Raw genomic sequence first — 25,325 nt, 5'->3', positions numbered from 1 at the left:
GATCTCTGTCACAGCCATGTCCTTGCAACATGTTCTTCTGTTCAAAGTACTCCCTAACAAACATACCTATGATGCAGAGATCCTTTGCATTTTCTCGGCAGACCACAGTCCAATCTGTCAGAAAAACTTTAGAGGAAGATCTCAAAACATGAGGACATATATAAGGACCTAGTACTGCTACAGTGAATGTGTGGAATTTATTTTCTTCACAGAAGTGCCAGTGTATATTAATGAATTGCTTAGAATTAAAACACTGATCTCTCAGAGTTGGTATCTGAGTAATCTCTTGTGCTGGTAACAAAGAACCAGATACTGTCATAAAACTAAGGGGGTGAAAACATATCATAGGACATATTACCAGAGAATTACACATACCCTTTATATTTTAAAAGGGTGGCCATAAACCTGACTGCATGCCTCCGCAAATTAGCAGAAAGGCAGCTGAGGTGGGCACCCTCAGAGTGTGATCCAGACCACCAATTTCAACTCAGTAGTGAAGGAAAACATAGTGGACTGTCCTGGAGCACATGCCTAATTTTTAGATGGTTAAAGTAATGTGAGATGTTTTGTGCTCCGTGTATCTTAATACCTCTTTTTTTAACTCATTCTTCTGACTCAAGAGACAAAGTTCTCACTGGCCAGGCATATTCTGCTTTCTAACCACATTAAAACCAAAACTGACCAATGTTAAAAACGTTACACATGATGAATGCATGTTCAACTCACTCTGACCCTACCCCAGTGACATGAGCTGCATGTCAGCTGTCCTACGTGTCTACTTATTCTAGCTTTTCTCAAAGAACAGGAGATTCACTACCCTCCGTTTTCAACACTTAAGCAGCAGGCACTTAACACTTAAGCAGAGGATGGTATAGCAGGCAGCATGGAGATAAGGTCTCAGCAAAAATTTTGCATATTCCTTGGATGAATCAGCAGATGTACAAGTGAGACACACACCCTGTTGTACACACAACTCTCACATATTTCAGGACAAAACAGAGGAGATAGAAAACCCTGATGACTCTCATTATTTTTTCCCTAGTCTCCCAGTATTACAGTCCAACACGTAGAAATGGCATTGTTCATAATGAGCAAGATGGAATAACCTGACTAAGGAGCTAGGAACTTAGTTCACAGCCTGTTTAAATTCACAGTATTGAGATCTGAAACAACAACAGTCATTTCTGTATGGGTATGAGGAAACAAGAGCGTTAAGGATTCAATGCTGAAAATTTAAACAGCAAAACAAAGCAGAGAAACAAGCCAGGATCACTGATGTGTGGTAGCACATGAAGTTCTTCATTACAAATTTACTTGGTGTTCATTGCTGGTAATGTGCAGATGTCATTGCACTCGCCTAAGAGCTTTCTTGTAATGAAGGACTGATTTTACATACTATTAAAATTATAATACTGCTGCTGAAGGGAACCTGAAGAACAACAAGCTGAAAGCTATTATTGAAAGAACAAGATGCATTCATTCTTCATATTCTATGCAGCCATTTATCATTCAAGGAGCAAATTTTACTGCTCAAATAATAGCATTTATAAGAATCCTAGATCTTTAACTGCCATTTCAACACCAGTCATATCTGATTTTCTCAGCATTTCTTTTACAGGCTGTATAATTTCAATATATATTAAGGCAAAGTGAGTGTACATGGAATACATGTTTCCTTTAGTAGATCTTGGATTTTATAAGATATAACTAGTTATAAAAGAGAAAAAAAAAAAAAAGTCTTTTAAATTAAATCTAGTGAAACTCATGCAAATAACAAAGATAACACATTCTCACTTAATACTTGTTTAATAATTACTTAAATTGTTTAAATAAAATATTAATTTAAGCTCATTTAAAAGTTCTTTTATAACAAAATTGCATTGATAATTATTTAATTAAGCTAAGCAGGCTTTAGGTACATTTGCACAGCTTTTATAACAGCAATTTAAAACTGAATAAATTAAACTTTTGCAACTTTTCAAATACAGAATAGCAAATACAGTTCTTCTTGGAAACACTCTCACCCATAAGCACCTTCATGCATATAAGCAGTGCCTTTGAGTTCTATTCATGGAAGTGTTTTCTGGAATGAGGCCCTATGGAATAAATGTAAAAGTTGTACTCTATTTTCTAGTATTAAATATAGCTGAGGAGCATGCAGGTTTTGAATAGCCATTTTATTCCTTCTGTGTCTGAAAGCCAGTGCTTCGTTGGTGGCACACTTTGAAACTCTGGAACCCATTCATGTAATATTGGGAGTTGTTCTTATTTCTATGCCATGAAAAGTATAAAATTTCTTATTGAATGAAAAACAATATACTCAAATTTCTATTTGCATGAAGAAACACGTACCTTGGGGGCCATCCTTGCAACTAACCTCTTTGTTTCCAGGTGATAATTCTGTATATTTTTATATCTTTAGAGTCATTCAGAAGCACATTATTCTGTACTGAGATGTTGCTTTTCTACCTTAAATCTTTGTATTTTTTTGTGTTCCTTGCACTTGCTTTTCTGAAGTTCTATGAAGATCACAGAGCAAGAAATAATACGTAGCTAAGTTTTCTATAAATTCTTTGTACTAGTGCATGAGAACTCATTTTTTCTTCCAGCACAGTGACAGCTCACAGATATGTTTCAAGAATCTTTTGCTTTTTGGCTTGTGGCCATTGAATTTTAAATTACTAAGTAACATTAAAATGATGAATGCAAAGTACTAATCTTGCATTTTAATTGTATGAGAGATAAAACTATGCTTTATAAATAAAGCTATTTGTTAAATGTAAATGATCTATCTTTTTTGTTTTTGAAGGGTATTTGAAGACATACAGTTTAAATCCTTGTTGTATTTGCAATAATAAAAAGTTTGAAAAGGAGAGAAAAATCTGATCTTTCCAATAACAAAAATATCCTGATATTTCTATCAAAATATTTTTATTTCATTCTTGAATTGCCATGCTTCACATTCCAGGTTCCTGCCTAGTTGTTTCCAATATTCATAATTACAATTTCAGTACAGACAAGAAAGAACGAACTGAATTTCATAGCTGCCCAGTGATGTGAAAAGTCTTCCCAGTAAGAAACTTCCACTGACACTATTCTAGGGTGATCAGAAAAGTGAATTTATTCATAGAAATTATGACAGAGTGATGTGTACAAAAAACAACCAGAATTTCAAGTTTTCATGCTAGGATTTTGGATGCTTATTTCAATGTCATTAGGGAGGGAAGAAAGAAATACATGTACAAATCTCACAAATTTTTTTTAAAAAGGGCTGTTCTGATGAGTAAGTATGCATATCTATACACATATGTATGAAACACTTCTCCCGATTTTGAAGACATCTTCTCTGTAAAATGAGACAAAGCCAAACACACTTCTCTAGAATGCTTTTCATTCAGCCATTCTAGAGAACCTGGGGTACTTCTGCACCCAAAAAGCCCTGAAGAGGTGCCAAGAAGATCAAAGCATTTCAGTGAAAAAGTTTAGGGAGGTCCTGCCCTGGGTTTGAGAAATATATAAAGTTAGATGAGCAGGACTCAGCATAGCCCTGACCAGGCTAGATTGCTTTGAGTTTCAAAGCTCTGTGTTGTGTTTCACATCCTAGTACACTTTCTTCACAAGCAGAAACATCCTGTGTTCTGCAAAAGAGGCTGTGCAGCCCCAGGACTAAGACAACAGAACAAGAACGTGCTAAAAATCCAACAACCATAAATCTCTTTGGCCTTTGCTAGTAACCACCTACATTTCCTCTGAAGTCTAACTAATATTAGAAAGACCATTCTGGCCTTCGTGGACTATTCTAAACAAGATTCCACATGTCATTCTGCTGGTTTTCGTACCAGGAACAAAATGATTATTAGAAAATAATAAAATCAAGTCTCTCAAAGAAATGTGTAGGATATTTCTCACTGAGTATCTATGATACACAATACACAAAATTTTTCTAAGGATATTTACTTAGATGAGAATGAAACCTACTACTCACATACTACATAAGATGGAATCATCAGTGGAAAAATCCTCACATTTTTTTTAACTACTTGAATGCCTATCTTTGTTCTATCTTAATTAAAATCAATAGACCTGATTGAATGTCATTATTTTGTTACTAATAAAGTACATACTAAACGAATTAAACACCATGCAACAGTCATGAAACTATTAATGGGAAACCATCGTTACCAGACAGTATTAAGAAACAACATTCTATTTGGAAGAGGATCCAGTAAGATCATTCCAAATACTATTCAATATTTTTATTCTTCACTTAACACTGTAAAATCTGAATGACAGATCAAGTTGAATGAAGCATTAAGGCTCTGTCCTTTTCAAGCAGAACAAAACAGGTTCAAAAAGCATTAGTTGAAGAAGTAGATAAGGCCTTCTTTGGACAGCTGAAGAAGCGTCAAATTCACATGCTCTGATCCTTAATGGGGAGGACTTCAACCACTTGTTATCTGCTGGAAGAACAACACAGCAGAACACAAAAAATTCGGGAGGTTTCTGGAGAGCATCAGTGGTCACTTCCTGACACAGGCAATTGAGGAATGGAAAAAAGCAGGTGTTCTGTTGGACCTCATACTTACAAGAAGGAACTGGTCAGGAGAGTGAAGGCCATGGGCAGCCTTGGCTGCAGTGACCATGACATTGTGGAGTTCAGGATCCTGAGAGGACTGAACAAGGCAAATAAGCAGAATCACAACCTTGGACTTCAGGAGAAGAGACTCTGGTCTGTTCAGGGGGTTGCCTGGAAGAATCCCATGGGACACGGTCTTGAAGAGAAAAGGGGTCCAAGAGAGCTGTTTGATTTTCAACTCTCAAGGCCTCCACGCTCAGAAACAGTCCAGCTGATGGGCAGGAGGCCAAGCAAAGGCAGGAGGTGGCCTACATGGATGAACAGGGAGCTCCTGACAAAACTCAGACGTAAAAAGGAAGCATAACGGAGGTGGAAGCAGAGACAGGAGACTGTAGGAATACAGAGACACTACCCAAGCATGCGCAGATGGGGTTAAGAAAGCCAAAGCCCATCTGGAGGTGAATCTGACATGGCACATGAAAGGCACAAGACCACCTACTGAGATATCAGCCACAAAAGGAAGATTTGGGAAGATGTGGGCACACAGCTGAATGGGTCAGGGGACTGATACCAAAAGACATAGAAAAGGCCAAGGTACTCAATGCCTTCTTCACCTCTGTCTTCACTGCTAGGATCTGTCTGCAAGAATCCCAGGCCACAGAGACCAGTGGGAAAGTCTGGAGCACTGAAGACTAACCATCCATAGAGGAGGATCAGGTTAGGGAAAGGTTAATGATAACCGTAAGACCTGATGGGATGTACCCAGGAGTGCTGAGGGAGCTGGACAATGTTGATAGAGGCAATCCTCTCATTCTGCTTCATGCTGGTGGGGCACATCTGGAAGACTGGGTCCAGTTCTGGGGATAAAGATCCTCAGCACAGGAGAGACATGGACATATTGGAGTAAGTCCAGCAAAGGTCTACAAAAGACAGTGAAGGGACAGGAGCCTCTCATATGAGATGATGAGAGAGCTGGGACTGTTCAACCTGGAGATGTCTCAGGCTAATCTTATCAATGTGTACAAATGTCTGACTGGGGATGGTGTTGTAAAGAAGATGGAGACAGACTCTTCTTAGTATCCAGTGAAAGGACAAGAGGCAATGGGCACAAACTGACATACAGGAAGTTCTTTAAACATAAGAAAAGACTTTTTTCACTGTGAGGGTGGTCAAACACTGGAACATGGTGCCCACAGAGGTTGTGAAGTCCCCATCTCTGGACATACTCAAAACCTGATCGGACTTGGCCCAGACCAACCTGCAGTAGCTAACCCTGCTTTGAGCAAGGAGGTGAGAGTATATGATCTCCAGAGGTTCTTTCCAAACTCAACAATTCCATGATTTTGTGACTGTGAAACACATTGTAGTATTTTATTGTAGTTGGAGCATGCAACAATCGTATCCTTTCACTTCCTATGCCCGATCATGCCAGAATTAAGGAAAATGGCCAAATCGTCGACAGAATTTTGTGCAAAAGGACAAACAAGCTCACAGCAAATAAGCACATTTGATACCACACTGCTTTTGTTAAACCAAAGGAGGCACCACAGAGGCTAATTTTTTTTTTTGTGGTTCTTATCCATAAGCATTACATTTTTCAGCATTCACAGAGAAAAACTTCAGTTAATGAGATCCATAAAGATTCTTTAATCAGCTTATATTGTGAAAAAGTATTAAAGTCTCCACTTTCACAACAGGCACATGAAATATATAGTTTTATGATATATTACTAGCACAGGAACTCACCTCCCCCTTTCCCCTGAACCACCTGCAATTTTTAATAGTCATGTATCGCCAGGGTACCAGAAACCTATAAAAGTTTAACCTGCCAATTAACAACTAGGTAAAGTTCCAGCCTTGTACAATATTTTGATTGCTTCCAAGAGCTTTTCAGAAAAATATTTCCACCAAATTGCTAGCCAGAATTTTGATCTGATCTATTACAAGTTGAATAGTAGGAGAAAAATATAAATGTATTATGGATGAAAAAAATTAATCAATTTTTATACATGACAGTAGACCTGCTAAAGCCAACTCTGGACAAAAGCACTTATTTGTTAAGGGAAGAGGGAAAAGGAAAAAAAAAAAAAAAAAGAAAAAAAAAAGAAAAGGCTTTCATTCTAGTATTTCCGCTCAAAGAGGCCATAGAAAGTAAGGGCAGAGTTCAGCTATTCAATACAGGTTAATGTATGAAGGACAGCGTGATAGTTTCCAATTTATTTCACGATAATGCATCAAAGAAATAATTAGGTCAAATAACATTATCTTCCTTTTCAGTAGTTCTTTAAAAACTAGGCAAGAATGTATCAGCTTTCAAATCATTTTCAGGAATACAAAAATTGAAGTGCATAATAGTTACATTTATGTAGATCTGGACTGGGAGGTACACACCAAAGTATAAATTTTCTTGGCATTACCATGATAATCATGGATCTTAAGCACTGACCAATACTCCTATTAAGGCTTGAACAAAAAAACCCACCACAATAAAAACATATCCACCTCTGAGAGCTAAGATTTAATTATATAGCAAGAAAGTCTAATGTATATTGTCAAGAAAGAAATAATAGACAATATGGATCACCAACTGTAACAGGCACCAACTCATATCCATCAAACTAACCAGTGCTGAGTTTTTGCAGGCACCACACAGTTTTGCAGGTGAATATGAGATCTCTTAAATATGAGAAAGCATAAAGATGTCCATCTCAAAGTGTGACAAGGTGTTAAAGCAAGCTGTTGAGCAAAGTGAGAATACGTTTTCGCTACTGGATAGCAGATACCATGAAAAAGTGGTAGAAAATAGAAGGAGAAAGTCAAAGTTAGTGGGATGTGGCTGGAACTGCAAGCCTGGAGCTTCATGGAATTAAAGCAAACAAATTATTTGGAGATATCCAGTCTGAAGACTATGAGAGCAAATGAGAAAAAGGGAGCTAAGAGACAGAAAAGAAGTGATAAATTGTTTAGGGTATAAGTGGAAGGACTTGGAAAAAAAAAAAGAGAGCCTACAGGCAATGGGATGAAACTGAATGATAGATGGAAAAGAGCTGGGGTCTTACATGATGTCTTTCTGCCACAGGGATACAGGTGCTGCAGAATAACCTAATCCCTGGCACTACAGGGTTACGATTGAGCACATGGCTGCATTCACAGGGGACATTCAAGGCACAGCGCAGTTCGACTACTGCAGTTACACTTTGCCTTCAGGTCAAAAATTATTTGAGCCAGGGGTGTCAAAAAATGCTGATACTATGCAAAATGAGTGTACACAATTTACAGGAGCTAATTAATAGCCCTAGACAAGTCCTGGAAACAGCCTGAATACAGGTTCAGGTAATTTCTAATGCTCCAGTCCACTCAGTTAAGAGAAGGTGCACTGATATCAGAGAGAATAGTTTTTATTTTATATAAACATTATTGATCAAAAAATACCACATTTTTTATGACAAACAAAGAACAAATTTATGTACCACAAAGTGCAATATCAGGACAAGGGTAAGCAGTTTTCACAGCTTTTCATAGCTTTGAACTGATTCTACTGTACAGGAATCTCAACTTGTTTTGTTCTTTCTCTTTCTATCCCTTTTCTCATCTTTCTGCCTTTACAAACTGTAATGCAAACTAAAACTTCATAAGCATTATGCAATGATGAACTATCAAGCAATTTCAAAGAATCATTATTAGCATTTTTCAAACTGTTGTGATTTTTGTCAGGCCAAGTTACCATTTAGGTCTGCAGGTTTACTATGCACTGTCTTCTAAAAGATCGCTTTTCAGGAGACCACTATCCATTACCACTGAAAATATTAACTGAAATATTGCCCAGCAACTCATTTGTGCTTCCTTATCTGATCACAAACTGACTGAAGAAACAGATGTGGGCTTTATGGCCCACTCAAAGCATCTTCCAGCATATCTAGCTTCTGCCTAGACACTCAGTTTTCTTAATAAATTATTTGTGTCTCTGTTCGTGAGAATTGCAATAAAATCAATATTTGTAGGAATCGAGGGACAAAGGAAGTGATTACCATACTGAAAAAAAAAAAAAAATCCAAACCAAAACAAACCAGAAAACCACTATGAAAACCCATAGGCCAAATGTTTTCAGACATAGGCTATAAAACCTAATTGGAAACATTCTGACTTCATGTTATTTGTATCTACTATAATGTTCATTTCATTATTATAGAGTAAAAGGAATCAAAATAATTTACAAGTGCAGACTAAACAATATTTCACAACAAAAATGTAAAGATGTGACATTCTGGTAATATCTAATTTATCATTCACAAGGTTCTAGATCTACACTACAACATCAACCACATACTCCATTATTAGTCATCAGTCCAATTCACATTCCAGGAAAAACAATAAAAATCAGTTTGCATTCAGATTTTGTAGGAATGGCATTTTAAGAATCTCTTGGAGAGATTCCTGGCTTCTCAGGAAAGGGGTCTCAGAAGAATGGCTGAAAAGGAACAAGCAACACTATTTATTTCTGGTTCTCTAGAAGTTCAGTAGGAGTTTTAATTCAGAACTATTGTGTTTATTCAAGCCATTTTAGATAACTTGTTCCAAGTTTTAAGGGCTTGGCATATAGTATTAAGTTCCATCTAAAAGCACCATAACTTTACAATACAAAGCATTTATTATTATCATCAGTATACAGTGTCAGTGTACAACATATCCTTCCCAGTTTAACTGAAACAATCGTAGTGGTTCCCAAACAAAAAAATTGCTTAAAATAACTTTTTTTCCTCTAAATTATTATAACTTAGATAAGACAAACATAATTGTGAAACAAAATGATGTACAGTAAATAAAAACCTAACTTCTACTTCTCAATTTTTAATTTATAAATTATACAGGATGGGAAGATTAACAAAGCTGAAAATTCAATCATCCTTATTTCCTTAGTAAGGTATCACAAGTGTTAGATTAGTTACTGGGCAAGGAAACTGTTTACATGAATTCTGCTTTGATTTGTGGCAGTTCTTGATGACACTTCAATTAAGGCAGAGTATGGCCAAGAAACAGCTCTTACCATACCACTGCAAACTAAGAAAATAAGACCGACCTATCCCTGGTCTGCAGCTCTCCCGGTGACCAATCTGCCCAAAAGGTAGCACAGGTGACATTTATGTGTTCCTTCTGCTTTGCAGAAGATGGAAATTTTCCTGGGTTTCTTATACACATCATTTATTGCATTTCATGTTCATGAAGGAAAATGGATTATTTAGCTTAACCATAATGTTAATATTACTCACTGCCAGTTGAAGAACTGTAGAAATTAGCTCTGCCACACACCAGTGAGGTGGCTAGTCATTTTTCAGCTTCATAAACAAGTCAAAGGGAAAGGAAATCTATTTTTTATTAGCCAGCTTCCAAAACTAAGTCATTTATGCTTCACTCTGACGAGACCTCTAGTCAAAGGAAAATAAAGCCAACTGCAATAAGTTTACCAGTGGGTTGCTTTATTAAAATCTATAAGGTGAAATTTTTCAACACAATCAAATCATCATAAAATATGTTATGTATTTATGATAAATTAAACTGCTATTGCAGTCCTTTTCACTATAATACCACCCTTGGGACCAAGGGATTTTGTAGGTTCCAAATATGTGTTATTGTAAGGTGCTGTTCTACTTAAGGTTAAGTTGCATATTCCATTATAAAACCCCATTTCCAGGGGTTTATTACTCAGCCGTAAAAATCTGCTTGGGGCTGAAATACAGCATGTAAAGACTCGGTTCAGCAGCAATTTTTTCAATGAATATTTAAGGAAAAAAAGAGAAACAAGCCCTCAGTTTAGCTATTTTTAAATTAGTAAAGTGCCAAACTTTCAAAGAAATTCCACACCTGCAAAGATTTGAGTCTGGATCTGAAGTACTGACGCCAAAAATCAAAAATAATCTCTTCAATGACCATCTGCCTGCTTGAGTCCATTATTCTCCCATGGCAAAGCAGAGACAGCAATACCAAAAGGGCAGCCTAAGCATTGCAACACTTCAAAGACTGCTCTTTCCAGACCCTTTCATGAGTATTTGAATGCTTTCTTAAATCTTCCTCCTTTTAGGGGTATATTTTTCGGAAGTACAATTAAATTAAAACATAATTTTCACATTTGATTCCTGAAAAATAAATTCAAGATGCTTCACTTAACTTTTACAAGTATAAATAATTATTTTATCGGGGCTTTTTTTTTAAGGTATCAGTAGTGCTGGCATTAAAACTTCAGAAATATATCCGTGAATTTGCTTTTATTTACTTTGGACTATGAAGTTGTGGTGACATAGGAATGGATGTTCTGGGTCAGAGTACAGGTGGTTCATTTAGCTCTGTACCTGATCCAGTGATTCATGCACAGGTACCTAGGAAAGAATAAAAACAGAACAAACATACTGTTTTCCCAGCCGCCAACTATTTTCAGCTCAACAACATCTTGAGCCACACTCATCTTCTGATATATTTAAACCATAGCAAGGGTAAAAATTTCATGTAAAAAATCTGCAATTTTCTCTGGAGATTTTGAGTCTGTGAATATTCTTTGGTTTTAGCACATAAAATGCTAATGATTTACAGTGTTTCAATACAGATATAGTGATAGAACGACACATGCCTGAGCACCAGTATTTGACCACACATACACGGCAATTCAAACTTTAAAAGCTCTGATTGAAAAGGCAGGAAACACCAGATTAATCTCGACAGCACAACTTTCATTTTAATACCCTTGAGCATGGGTGCTGTAACTGAATCTCTAACCACACCTCTCTGTGCTGTTTTATTCTACAGAATTTATGACACATTTGCTCACAGCAGTCATTGCTCTGTTACATGTTTTACTCTCTCCTCTTTGATCACACCTTATTCTTTGCATGGAATAGCAATGCAGATATAAAGACATTTATTTCAAAGCTCCTGGCATGTCCTTACACGTTTTCCTCTGATTCACGTGCTCAATTTTGAGTTTTGCAGTCTGGTAAGATGTGCAGCAGGTTAGTGATCCACCAAAGCAGAAGTGCAGTGCTAGAAGACTGAAAGTAAAGAAGAGCCACTCGCAGTTGCTGATCTGGGACATTACCCATGATGTTACCTTCGTCCTTTTAGCAGTGGTTAGCACACCACAGCGCTCTCAGGTATCTAAGTAGAGCTACTCTAAGCTTCACCTGCAGTGAAGTGTTGCAGTGGATTTCTTTCCTGTCCCAGTCTCTGCATCTAGCCAGCCCCAAGCTGCAATCCTACAGCTTCCAGTCACAGTGCCAGTGTCCCTGTCCAGGAGATCACTGTGATGCCTCCACCACACAGGTCCCCTCCTTCAAATGTCTTGCTACTTCTGTCTCTGGGTTTCTCATTGTGCAATGTGAGGCCTGTTAACATTCCCTGATCCGGGCTGTTTTCCTAAGAAGTCCCAGCATGCTCAGAAACCCACCATGTACAGGTTTTTCTACCTGTAAACCTTTAGTGTCAGTTTTGATCCAGATGTCCCAGAGCGGCCACAACAGGCAGCAAAAGCACAATGGCAGGAGAGTCCTGCCCATCCCTGGGGTTCAGAGAACAGAGCAGTGCAAAGCTGTAAGGCACAGGGGTCATGTACATCTTCTCTACACCAATGTTTGCAATGCCTTTACAAAAGTTAACTTTGTAATACAGGCAAATTGTAAAGGTACAGTTTACTCCACTTCAAACCCATATTTAACTAGTCAGCGCATCTGTTACAAGTTTCATATTAACTGAAGTGTTAGCATAGACAAAACCTTTCCATCACTATTATAAAATGTACATATTGCACATAGTGCCAGTGGCATACAGTACATGCTGGTGATTTACCTGCAGCTGTATTTCAGTGAGCAAAACCTTTCCACCCTGGAACACCCAAGCATATTGCCATCATACCGGGCCAAAAGGCAACAGCAATGTAAATCCTTAGAGATCACATGGCCCTTCATGAATGGTTAAGTGGAGATTATTTAAAAGACTTAATTACACAGAAACGTGACACACTCCTTTTTAATGGGCAGGCAGACTGTTGTTTATTTAGCTTTTGAAATCTAGTCTAAATTGGGCCTTGAGAAAAAAAAAAAGTAGTCTAGGTTTCAATTAACAGATTGTCTTCCACTAGTCAAGGGATAATCTGAGCTGTAGAGAAACACGTGTAAGAAGTAAAAATAAAGTGTAAGTACTTCCTCATACTGTATATTGTTTGCATCAGTCTAGTTATCTTGTAGTTCATCACTGGTATTACAAATTTACATGCATAATCTAGTTTAAGGTATATTAACGAAAAGTACTATTGTATGTTACTATATATTGGTTATTAAATCTTTCATTACTGTCTGGTTATCAGCAACAGTTGAGAAAAATCATCATAGAATTAAGAATAGGATAGATGGAAGCTTCCACAAGGAAACTGTGCAGCAAAAAGAGTATGTCAGTTGACAGCCACAAAATATTTTTGTAAGAGAAAATGATATGCTTAGCAATATCAGTACCGAATTTGGAAATGTTTTGGCTGCAACTATGCAAATCAGTGACTGGGACTGTGTGTTTAGATGTATTTGGATATACTTATGACACAAACGTTGTATGGAATGTCTATTGTGTTAAAAAAAATACTTTTTTAAAATAAAAAAAGCAAATTCTTAAAATCTGAGAATAATATTTCAAAACCTGTTTCATAGTTTTTATTCGTAACGACATTAAAATTAACACATTAACTCAGACTTAGGTACTGCACTACATCAGAAAAAACACCTAAGCAATGCTCTTCAAGAAAAAAAAAGAAGTATTATGCATGAGAATGAGGAACACTTAAAATCTGAGTTATGAACTAGGCATACAATAGTGATTTGCTATTCAAATTGACTAACGCCTGGGTCAGAAGAAATGAAGCATATTATTTTCTTTTTAATGATTAGCTTGAAAGAACATCTGCACACTGCTTTTGGCAGCAGAAAGTAGCAGGAGGGAACTTACATAGGCAAGCAAGATTAATTCAGGTTGTTAACTCATGTGAATTTCTGAGTTTGCAATGTACTTCAGAGTCAACAGAGGGCAGGATGATTCTCTACCAAAGATTCGAGAAAACAAATTGAGATAATTAATACTTTCTTCATACATATGACTCCTCAGGATATTTCTTTAGCTTTTAAAATATACATATTCCAATACTGTGAGCAAACACGAACACAGGTCCCCACTCACAAGAAAATATACTTTTTTTTTTTTTTCTTTTCAAGGTTAGTTTCTATTCTAATTGTACCAAACAATATTGGCCTGTGTGTACCTAAGTACTTTAACAAAGTGCAGGGAAAATGAATTTCTGTTTGAAAAATGAACACAAATTGAAATCATATAGCAAAATTAACACTTAATAGCCTTACAAATGCTAATGCTTTCAATAAGCAATTAGCATGCCAAGCTATTACACAGTCACTGCCAGCACTGCAGACTTTCTGTCATGAATTCCAGACTTCTGCTCTTCTGCTAAATCTGGCTGAAATTTCCCAATGTGTTTTAAAGCTTGAGGGGGAAAAGCAGAGGGTGTTATCATTTTAGCCTCGTTGCCTCATGAATGAAGCCCAAAAGTTCAGAATTTAAAACAGTAGTTTGGTTGACCTACAAATCTTGACAATGAAGGAATACAGGTTTTTAAGCATCGTGATACATTTTTGCCACCATTTACGAAAGTGGCTGTTTTAAAGAAGTTTTATACAAAATGTGTGCTCGACTTACTAGTTTTCTTAATTTTTATATTTCGATTCATTAAAAGCCTCACTCCTTCAGTTCTCTAAGGTGTCTTCCATCCCCATTGTTCTTGTGAAATGACATTATTTGACCTAAGAAGGAAAGCAAATATCTAAGAAGGAAAGCAAATAGCTATGGCTCATACAGTATTTTCACTAAATTAGTGTAAGTTTCACTGATGTCAGTGGAAACCAGAATTCATCTACTCTACAGATTGCATATGCATGTCACTAGGGTTAAACAACAAATGAAAAGGCAGTTAGATTTATTGGTTAATCAAGCCTGGGGGGAAAAAAAAAATCATTATTCATTTAAAAAAAAATAATTGTTTGGCTGTTCTTTCATGTATTTAGTGATAATAACAAATAAGCCTTGATGATGCTGTCATACTATTTTTACCACTCAACCCTTAGAAGGCTGCACTAAACATGATTTGCACTGGTAAAAATGCAACTCGCCATTGTGATGGTGCTGTGAAAGGAATAAACACTGAACAACTAATACCAGAGAAGCAAATTTTTTAAAAATTGGCATGCACAGAATTGCTTCAGTAGAATTGTCCACCCCATCATGCTGCAAGTCCAAGTACCACTACAGGGAGCAGATGAAACACTACTCCCTGGTTCGAGCTCAAGAGGAACAAAACCACCTTTGGTGGCTAGAGGACAGGGAGTCTCTAGGATACCTTCAGAGTCCTGAAAACATGTATCTTTTGGACCAACAAAGAATCCTGAATCTACACAAGGTACCCAGCTTGATCCAGCACTCTCCTGAGGTTGAGCAGGAGTCACATGAATGACAACCAGCTTAGGGAAAGAAAATGCCTTCCTTCTCCATGGGAAGGCAAAGCTCATCTATCTGCTATACTTCAGCTCCTGCATTCACTTGTGCAGTGTGGCGGTCTCCTCTGGGGAAAGCCCTGCCGGTGGGTTGACACATCACTCCATGCAGAGTTCAACCAAAAACCTAAATATTTTTAACTTGCTGACTTGCCCCACCTATTCAAACCTTGCTGGAAATCCCCCAGCAGGTTCTTGAGCATGTGAGCTGCCCCAGGCAGCTGCTGTTGTTTGCAACACTGACAGCACATGCCTTCAGTGACCACTGAGGCAGATGTGGTGTCCCACCCTGCTAGGGGCCAGCAGCAATAAACCTGCCCACCTTGTGTCGCTTCATTGAACACGCTCAGGCCTCAGTCACAGTACCTGATCAGGTACTGGCCCATTGCTGAAAGCTTTGTCAACAACATCAAAGTACCCAGCCTCCCAGCAACACGTCTGAAGTACTTACACAGAATCACAGAAAAGACTGACAAACCGGGAACAGAAACTGCACAGCTAGTAAAAAAAAAAAAACAAAAAAACAAACACAAAACAAAACAAAAAATAAACTGAATATAATATGTTTAACATATTCTATTTCATATTGAATTTAAACCCTCCATTTTTAAAGAACATAAAACTTCTGCAACATGTACACTGAAATACAACTGAACTGAATGAATTCACAGCAGAAAAGTCTCAGACAACATCAGGGTTATGGTTATTGCCATAAATTTTGATTAAATGTTTATGAGTCAGTTGAAATATTGCAGGCAGGATCTTTTTTTCACTATAGGGTGCACAGATACAGTGTAAAATCCTCTAGAAATATAGGGTATTGTGGGTTTAAAATATGATTATTTATTGTCAGATTGATTTATTATGGCAATGGTTAGGGGCCCCACCTGAAATGGGAATACCACCAAGCAAGGCTCTTTTGAAAGCAGAACGGGGGAAAAAGATCAATTCAGGGCTCTGTTGGGTGGAGATAAAACAGATGTGAAAGCCAAAGAAGGGGAGAAGCAGCATATTAGCTCTGTAATACAAATAAAGAACTGAAACACTGAGATGAGGGCAACTTGTCTGAAATAGTACAGTGGGCAGAGGGGCACTTACACCAAGAGCCAGTCCAAGTTTTCAACTGATGCCAGGCAAAGAAGCTGGAAGCAGAAGTGGACTAGACTGTGCTCCTGTTTTAATTAGAATATCACACTCAAAATCTTAAACTGAAAATCCTCTTTAACCAAACGTCATATCACAGTGTTACAGGAAGATGCTGCTTCAGTAAAAGCACCTTTTACAGCTGTGTAAAAACTTCCCTACGGGTAAAGTTTTCTGATTGTTCTGGGTACATGAAGTCCCAAATCCAGATACAAGCTACTATGAAAACAAAAACTGCAGTAAATTTAAGATTTTTTTTTTCCCCAGCCTCTGTTGCACACGACTATGTGCTCTTTGAATCAAAACTTCCTACAAGTATGGTTCTGATCTGATGAACTCATGACTGATTCAACTAACTAGTTATCCTTCAAATCCCATCTTGCTGAAACAAACTTTCACAGGGATATTCCTCCTTCCTGTAATTCCCAATTGTGCACATACCATATAGTGGTTAAATTAAATGCACATTTAGTAAGTTTGCTCTGCAATTATTTACTTGTGCAGGAACAGCTTACACACTCTGGAAAGTTTAGCTTGTTAGATATGAGTCCATTGCTCGATATTTATGCAACTGACATTACCAGGACATGCAAAGATGCGCAACAGCTATGTACATTCCTCTGTGCCCTGAGAAGAGCAGAATTCCTTTGGAAATCTTAGTGCATATTTATGCATTTAAAGACCAATCTAATACATATAAATATATATATATATATAAGGTTCTGCAAGCTCCTGAAAACTTGCATAAGCTGAATTTGCATGCATGAGGTCACACTGCAAACACCATTTTAAAGCAGAAAAATGAATAATGTGTTTAAATAAACAAAAGGATAAATAAATCCTGGTTTATACATCCATGCTAGCCCCTCCCCATCAAATAGCACCACAGCTGAATGAAGAACCATTAGTCAGCCCTTCACTGCATTGCCAAGCAGCAACACTGCTGCTGAACACAAAACTGGCCTGCAACCGAAAACTGTTCCTTGATAGGGCTGAGAGGATGCACCACATCTGTCACTTACTGAATTTGAAGGGACATTTAGCAGAAAGCCTATTACGGCTTTCTGTTCACATCACAGAAATCAGAATTCATGCCCCAAGTGGTCCTCTCTAAGAAGCAGCAAGATCTCTGATATACTCAGGTATTGAGGGTGGTCACAGAAGTGGGCTGCCCAGCTGTCTTTCTTTTTCCTCAAGCATTTCTTCTACTCTAAGCTCCTATTTATTTCCCATGTTGCCTTCCTATTGCTCTTTCTGCTGCTGCTTGAGCAGTTTGGGCTTCAGCTCCTGGAATGCTCACATGCAATTATCATTTAATCAATCACCCACAGTTTTCCCCAACATTACAGCTGGCATAAAGCAAGTGGTAAATTTTAATACTTTATAGTTCCAATGATGCTAAAGAAAAACAAGAATCTTTGTGTCTGGCACAGTTTAAAGCACATTACAATCAAAGGAAGTTTATGAGCTTCTCAAAGCAAAATATAACTGTGGAATTGTATACAACAGGAAGAGTATGGCAACCTAAAACAGAGATTACAATCAGTTCACTCCAGAATTACACATCTAAACCCATGTGCGTCCATTCAGGTATATGCAGAGAAATGTGTTATCATTATTATAATTTTTTTTTTATGTCTACCTGTTGCCAAATTAAAAAGAAACAGTCCCTGGCAAATAAATCACCACTAATTAGCGGAGTCTCATCAGCAGAGTGCCTGTCAAATCCTTTTAAGTGACTGAAATTAATTTCAAATACTTTATTGGGTCTTTTTAAACAGTGGGGAAAAAGAAATCATTTAGCAAATACCACCTGGATCACATGAGCTCTTCAATAATACTATGCCTTTATTAAAAATGTTTTTGGAAATCCTTGAGTGCATTTCCAGTATACTGGAAATAAAGACGACTGTCAGATACTCTTATTAGTCACTTGGAAAAGCCAAAGCAGCCTAGTGGGAGGGAGAAATGTTATACTGATATGATAATGAGTCATTGCAGTTTTGATTGAATCGGGGCCATTTATCTGAAAATCTATTGCCCCAAAATGTTCCCTAATTTGCAAAACTCTTCTTTTTTTCTTTTTTCTTTTTCTAACTGGATATCTTATATATAATTTTTTTTCCATCACTTTATGCTCAGGAATTTTCTGTTGGCCCTTGTGTAGCATGATGCCTATAACATCCAAAACAGAGGGCTCCAGGATGTCTGCCATAAGAAAATATACTGGCTTGCTTTATTTTTAAACATTAATACAGTTGGCAGCCATGAGGACATGAATGACATGATTTACAAGTTTGTGGGCCAGACAAAGAAGGATCAAAAGATTATCTGCAAGCAAAGAGTAAACATTTCAAACCGAGGAAATAGGAACAGAAAAGGCTCATCTGTACGCAGACGAAATTTTTCCAGCAGCCCGAGGTATTGGGGAAGAGTGCGGGAACTCCTCTGCACCAGCTCCCTCTGCAGGGGTCAAGCCGCAATCCTGGAGAGCAGATTTCATCCTTAGAGTTTATAATTGCATGTAATTTCTGTGTCTGAGTAGGAAACAAATGCACAAGTAGGCACACCACTTCCAATGGCTGGAAAAGAAGCCTAAGAAAAATGTCATGGGATTTGGGGTTTTTTTAAAACCTAGGTATAATATCTGAGCTCAAGTGCCTACACTTTTGAGTGTCTTACTGTGGCTGCAGTTTGGATCCCTGCCATAAAGAAGACACAGTACATTAAGAAGTATCTGCACTCTGAAAGAAAGATTGGTGGTTTTATTATGGCACATGTAGTTTGCAGATGAATAAGCTAAACTACCGTCAGCAGCGCCCCTGAAAATCAGTTGTTCCCTCTTCACACTGCAGCGCAAGCCTGATGAGGTACATCTCACATGTTTAATGCTTTCCTCAGGTATTGCTCTCAGGCTTCTCCCAGACCTGCCTTTAAATCATGAGAGACACCAGAAGTAGCACCAGAACAGGAGCAGAATGAGAGTTTTATATTACGAGTTCAGAATACTGACACTACTTGGCCGCCTTCTCCTGGTTTCCAGGTCTTCATAAAAGACATCAGACTCTTCTTGGTGGTGAAGATCATACAAACTCCTAGAAACTGCCAGGAACAAGCAGATGGGGACAAAACCACATAACATGTCTACTGGTAAGCTACAGCCCACAGTCTGGAGAATTCAAAAAGCATCAATTACTCCTAACTTTGAAAGACTCTTTGAAAGACATTTCTGACTCCTTCCCACACCAGCCCCCAGGGAAGAAATGACTCTTGTCATTTTGCTCTTAGCCCAGCATAAAAAGCAAAGGACTGCTTCAGCTGCACCGTACAGCACAGAAAAGGAAAAGAGAAATGCACAATCTGAAGCAGGGTGGGGGCCGGGAAGGATACTGCAGCCAAATCAAACACTTTCCAAATGCTGGAACAGAGCACAATCCTAAATACAAATGAACCCTGCTGGGTTTATGATCTGCACAATGAAGTGTATCAAGGTATCACTTCAAGGCTACATCCTATTTACAAATACAGCACTCAAGCCTTTCAAGAGCTGTGGCAGTACTAGGTAAATACATGCTACTAATTACTTCTTCCCAAGGATTGAGTTGCTGCAGTTTGGAGCTCAACGTCAGAGAGTCTTGTTCATGCTTCTTTTTTCTCCTTTCCCAAACGAATATTTTCTGAACACAGTAACTGGAAAAAATGGTCTTCTCGCTCAAGCATTTAAACAGTCAGTCCTCTAGTGAATAATAATAAAAAAGAAAAACAGTGTTAACCGGATGGACTGAACTCCAACCAACAGCTCCCCCTACCAGCCAATTCAAAGAGGATCAAGAGAAGCAAAAAGTGAAGTTTAGAATTCGAAGGCACTGTGAACTAAAAGGTAAGTTTTCCAGTAATAGCAGGAAAATTTTAACACGCAGAGGCTCATGCTCAGAGTTTTGTGATGACAAGGAACCTTATACCACAGACAATGTCTCAACAGAGTGCATCTTACATGTCACTGAAAAAACACTGTACTTAACTGTAATGCTATGTTTAAACCTAAAAGATAAAGGGTTTCTATTTTGTTTCATAAAATGAGAGGTAAATTTTAAGCTGTGTTGGAAGGACAGTCATCAACTTCTACTGTAGGAAATGGCATACGTTTCGAGGCAGAATTTGACCAAGTTCACTGCAAGCATTGCAGACTCACAGAAGCACTCGGGTTCAAAAGCACCTTGGGACATGTCCAGTTCAACCTCCTGCTCTGCCAAATCAACACTGAATTTGGATCACATTGTTTAGGGCTTTATCCCATCGGGCACTGAAAACCTTCAAGGAGGTAGGCTCTACAACCTCCCAGAGTAACCTGTTTGCTTAATCATCCTCATACCGATTTTTTTCCCCTTTTATTTCCAATTTATGACAACTGTTTCTTGTTATCTTGCTGGGCATTTCCGCAACAAGCCTCGCTCCACCTTCATGGCAACGTCCTCTTAGATACACCGGAAGGCTGCTATTCCTACTTTATTCATACCTTTGTGAAAAACATTTAACTAAAAGTAAGTCTCAAGGGCAACTTACAATGTTTTTTTTGACACACAACACACACACACGATTTGTGTTCAGCTACACAGAGAGAATTAACTCATTCATCATGAGGCTATGTGATTCATCACATAGACATCCAAGTTGGCTTATGCACGTTACACAGACCATAGATAAATCTACCTGTCTTGTGGACACATACCTAACCAGCATACCAATAGGGCATTTTGTATTTTGAAAGCATTTAAGCTGTGATTTCTGCACTGATTTTCAGTTCTGAAACAGTTTTCAACATTCTCAGCAGCTTCAAATAGCTGTTTGCTTTCCTTCCTTAAAAAAACCCAACAACAATAAAACACAAAACAACAAAAAAATCAAGAAAAAGCCCACAAAACAGTAAAATGTTTAATCAAAAGGTTTTCCTCCGCTTTCCACCTACTATATCCCGTATCCACCCACATATGTTTATATGCCCTGACTCTGAAGGATACATTAATAGTACAGTGTAACAGCAGCAGGCCTAGAACATGAATTTCACATCTGAAAATGTGAGATTCCCAAAATTCCCGGTGAAACATGTACATACATATTTTGAATACTTAAGAAGATCCACTATGTTGAACCTAAAAGTTGTGATATACTTATGAGTCAGAAATCTATTTTAGTTCATTTAGGATTATGTTTATGACACTCTCTAAGCCCTACCTTTGAACTAAGGTACTTATACCTTATATAAGCACAAAAAATAATACCTCTAATACCATTTAAAGCCCTCTAAAATGTTTATTGGTTTCCCTAATACTTGTCGAGTATATAAAATACTCAATTATGAAACTGAGTGATTTAAAGCTTTTAATAGGTCTCTAGAAGGAAAAAAAACTGTATAATTTGTTTGTTGCTTTTCCTCTTGTAAAAAGCACACCTATACCTGAAACCTGTGCTCCAAAACAACTCTTGTATATACTGTGTGCAGATTCTGGATTTAGATTTACTGCCACGTGACATTTATACAACATAGCCTGATGCATAGTTATAGTCCCAGTTCGGTTCCCATGTATGTGCACAAGGCACCACTGCCTTCACAAGCACATCACTGCAAAAGCACAAGTACAGTGTTCAATGTTGCAATCTCAGAGAGAACGGAATAGATCTCATTTTTACTTTTTTTTTTTTTTTCTTTTCTCTGAATAGCAACATACTACAACGCATTCATGGAGCTGCATGTTAGAAACTTCCTGTAAGTGTAATTTACATTTCTCATTCAACTCACATGACATTTTTGGTTGATGCTATGTGGCTAAAACCGTATTGTTTGAAATTCACTTTAAGTGCAGTTAAGAAACAACCTTTTCCTCATTGACATAAGTGAGTCACTGATAAAAGTTACAGTTCAACTCTTCCGGGCACAAAAGACACCTGACAACAACCTACTGCACTTTGACTTGTGCTCCTAAACTGGTCAAACACAGTGCCTCAGAAAAACATTTCTAATCACTATGAGAACCTTTATCAATGTATTAGTTGTTAACAGTGTAAAGAAAATATTATCTACAGTTACTTGATCATCTGTAGATAGACACAATTTATCTTTTAGCAAACTCCAGTGTGAGGAGAAACCATCAACAAATTTCTCCTGATTTATCTTCTACCTTTTTTCTTCTGCTCCTCTTGCTTTTAAAATCTTTCACCAAAAAGCAAAGTTCTCCACCTGTGTTTGAATTATGTAACATTTGTCTTTCACAAAATCCATGCAGAATTAAACTGAAAAAAATAATATTCTTATATACACATATATTACTGTATGTGCACTATTATTTATATAAGAGAGTCCACATGCTTACTCAGGCATCTCAGGAATGCTGTACAAAACCCTGTGTGCAGTCTCAAGCACCAAGTCTACAAGAGAGGAAATCTGTGTTTGCTTTCACAATAGTAAATCAACTTAATGTGAGGGACAGAACAAAATTCTTTCTTACTAGTCACCTGCTAGTTACTTTGATATATTAAACATGCAGAAAATAAAATAAAATACGGTCTTTAACCATATTTATTTGTAATCCCTGACTTCCAAACACTAAACACAGCCACAGCACAAACATTCCAAGTCCTGAGACGAGCAGCAGGCATACCGGCCCAGATGCTCAGTGGGTCCAGCAGCTGCCCCTCGGAGCCCGGTTCTGCCATCCCCTGCACCTTGGAGCCCCCAGGTCCGCAGCCTCACGCGCCAGTGGCTGGCATTTAGGCCTGCCAGCCCACCTCCAAGTTTCTTAGAGTTCATACAGGCAGGCTCAGGGAAGAGGGATTACACAGGGGATGGTTGGAATTAGGTTATAGGAATATCGACTGCAACAATCAGGTGTAACACTCATGACTGTAATGACCAGCAACCTGCTGGTAAGTGACAAGCTGCGTCTACACCCTTTTCCCTCCATCTTCCCATGCTTTCTGCTTCTTGACCCACCTTCATCAACTTTTGATCCTCCCCCCAAATATCCCATACCAAATCTTTCACAGTCTTACAATTCCATTAAAATATCCCCTAATAAGTTTTATACCATCCCAAAATACTCTGGCTGCAGAACTCCCATAAAGTCCTATAACCCTTCAGTCAATAACCTTGTTAAGATCTCATGGCATCCTAGGGAGAGGTTTCTTTGGTGGCTTTCACACCAGGGAAATTAGCACGTTAGGCACAGGCATTGGCAGCACTTGGGTTACTGCTCCTACCACTGGACAGTGCAACTGCCGGTCCTCCAACTCTGCTGTACCTTCGTGTTCCCCTTGCTCCGTCCCTGCTCATCACACCCAACAGGTACCTGTGTAATGATCCTTTTCAAAAGTGATTTTATTTCATTAACAAAATCATTAAAAAACTTGAAATTCATTTCAGATGGTATGATCTGTTGTCCAGTAATAAAATATAAACTAAATGGAATGTTCACGTTTTTGTTGAATATAATTATATTTTTGAAAACTTCATGACTAATTACGTAAGCGTGCTTAGTCTAGGTCGACAATGGGACAGCTTTTAAATTGGCAGGATTGTGAATAGTAAAGGTAGGTATCTATTCACTGTAAATGCACTCCCAAACACACAGCAGCTCCCCGTCCAAGAGTCAGTGAAGTCACCAGTGCCAGGCAAGGGTGTAGCAAAGCCAGTGCCATTGACCTGTTAAAAACAGGCTTCATTTTATTAATAATCTAGCTTTCAACAGAACTGTTTCCCTGTACAAGAGCTATTTTAATAAGGAAGCATCACGGACTTAGCACTTCCATCATATGCTACTCATGACAGAGACTTGGCACTTGTCACCACCTTATTTACTATGGTTATATCACAAATAAATGGACTAAAATAGAAAGGAAAAAAACTAATAACTCTAAGAAGTACTCAAAATACAGGCCTTTATTTTAACGAAGGAAGGATTTCAGCTTAATTGCTTAATTGCCTAGGGGAAAGTCTAGTCTAATAAACACTGAATTCAGTGCTATGTTGAGGATCTAATTTGGTATGCTACAGCAGCTGAGAGAAGGATTTCAGTGATAAGAGCTGCAACACGCAGACAGAACAGAGGAGAATTCTGCAGCATGAAGTCTGCCAAAGCCTTCCATTTTTTTAATTCTAAGGTTTTGATTTATACCAGATTTGCAACTATTTAGCATGATTTTCATACTAAGAGAGGAGCTGATAAGTGTCAAATTCCAGGAAGTTCTTCATACTTTTTGAAACAAAAAATTCCATTCCAAAATGTAGCCCAGTGGATCTCACAGAAAACAGCAACAGTAGCAATAAATCTTTTAACAATTTTAAGAAGTTTATTTGCAAGTTCCATGGTCCTAAAATAGAAACAATGTATATTCTCACCCAGAGATAACTGGAATTTCAAGGAACAGCTGAGGAATGTTAATGATCAATAAGAGATACTTACTTGAACAGTTCAAAGTTTGGGAGCGGTTCCGAATATATCCCTTTCAGAGCTAATTTTGTGTAAGTGACCTAGATTATCGACATGTAATTTATGGCACCCTAGTTCTCTCCTACTTTTCACTTATGAGAGGCCTAGTGCAACACAAAACTGACATTTCAAATACTATAGCAGCAGTTTATTTCCTAAGCAATTATACGATGCACTGATTTCCCCAAAGAAGTAAGCAAACAAAAATAATTACATAGCACAGGACAAAGATCTACAAACTTTGGTAGGAATTCAATCTTGTTACAAAGTCTCTTGTCAAATACTGGCACCTGAGCATCATATAAATCATCCGTTCCTTCCCTTCCATGTTCCTAAAGAAGTCACCTATTAGCATCTGTACACACTCAAAACTTCCAAACTGTTACACCATTATCCTTCCTAAACAGATCTAGATATTGGCAATGCTGTTGTTAGATATCATATTAACTAATCTCTATTACAGACAACCATTCTGGTTCTGTCTTCCTTAATCCTCTTCCTTTGACAAAAAGAGGTGTAATTATTTGTGTCTTCCAC

The 25,325-nt window shown here is 37.9% G+C and overlaps 1 protein-coding gene across 5 annotated transcripts in view; it reads right to left on the bottom strand.

Moving 5' to 3' along the window:
* The window catches only part of HDAC9 (histone deacetylase 9), a 489,493-nt gene that overhangs the window by 323,333 nt on the left and 140,835 nt on the right, over window positions 1-25,325 (bottom strand). Inside the window, exon 1 of one of the 5 annotated variants that reach the window (XM_074900379.1) lies at window positions 14,312-14,330. The exons of the other annotated variants lie outside the window; for them this stretch is intronic. The gene's annotated coding sequence lies outside the window, so the exon portion shown is untranslated. Of the gene's footprint in view, window positions 1-14,311; window positions 14,331-25,325 lie in introns of those variants that run through there. 5 annotated transcript variants of the gene reach the window in all.

Source organism: Athene noctua, chromosome 2 (assembly GCF_965140245.1).
Source record: "Athene noctua chromosome 2, bAthNoc1.hap1.1, whole genome shotgun sequence".
In the NCBI taxonomy this organism is placed as follows: domain Eukaryota; kingdom Metazoa; phylum Chordata; class Aves; order Strigiformes; family Strigidae; genus Athene; species Athene noctua.
The sequence above is the reverse complement of the archived record's forward strand: the minus strand, read 5'-3'. Positions and strand labels throughout refer to the sequence as shown.